Source organism: Penaeus monodon, chromosome 19 (genome assembly GCF_015228065.2).
Source record: "Penaeus monodon isolate SGIC_2016 chromosome 19, NSTDA_Pmon_1, whole genome shotgun sequence".
Classification (NCBI taxonomy): Eukaryota; Metazoa; Arthropoda; class Malacostraca; order Decapoda; family Penaeidae; genus Penaeus; species Penaeus monodon.
In genome coordinates this window covers 4,964,682-4,965,804 of record NC_051404.1, presented here as the reverse complement: position 1 = coordinate 4,965,804, position 1,123 = coordinate 4,964,682, and positions in this window count along the sequence as shown.

The window sequence follows — 1,123 nt, the reverse complement described above, 5'->3', positions numbered from 1 at the left end:
TGACATTTGAAATGGTAAAGAAAAAGAATCTTTACTTTGATTTTAAAGCACAAAGCTATGAGGCACAAAGAATTCGGAGTTGATGTTTCAGATTTCAGATTTATTAGCCAGTATCTCTTGATGAAAATATTTAGGCATTTTATACTTTTATGTCTTCAAATCTACAAAATCTTGGGGTTTTGTTGAATAGATTCTCCATAACAAGGTCCCCCTTGATATCAGTATGTGCAATGTTTAATGTTGTGGTACTTGTTCATTAAATGCACTTTTTTATTTTTAATCTGGTAATAGGTTGTATGTACTAAAACTCATATAATAATCAGTTGTTCATGAAGGAACAACTGTTAACTTTTCCTCCTTATATTTATAGTTAAAAAAATATATTAAAGATGCAGTGGCAAGCTTTCTACTATTTTTCAAAATGTCTCTTTTGGTGTTGATAGCCGAGATTGGATACTAGTTATAAATTACTTATCCTGGTATTCTTGCCACTGAATATTAGGATTATCTCTGTGGTGAAGGTCTCATCTGCTTGCAGACTTAAAGATATAAACAAAGTTAAATATCTTCACATTGTGCTTATCTTTGTTTATGAGCTGACCTGATATTTATGACTGTGCAGTATATGTAATTATGATGTTAGAATAGGAATAAGTAAAAATATTTTCACTTGATTTGCAGGGAGTAATATCAGTGAAGTTCTTGTGATTTTCCTTTATTTTGTAAATAGCTGTGATTGTTAAATAGTAAATAAAATGTTCACATTGTCACTTGTTTATCATTAGTACAGATAATAATAATATGTTTGGTTAAATAAATGATACAAAATTAACCATACTGTAAGTGACTGCTTCTTGTTATTTACAGCGTTCATAGTTGTACATTTATTATCAGAGATCATAGCTAGAAATGGCCAGGACTGCCAGGATGAGATGGTTGACAAGGCAACAAAGGTATTGTAAAAATAAAGCTATGTTTTTAATTTTTTATCACTAGCTTAATTACACTTATTTTGAAGCCAAACTTAAGGACGATTAGGTCACAGTTTCAGAAGAAATGTCAGGAGGGAGAGAATCCAGGGAAGGGGGTTATTGTGACAAAGACTCACATGCATATGAAGCAA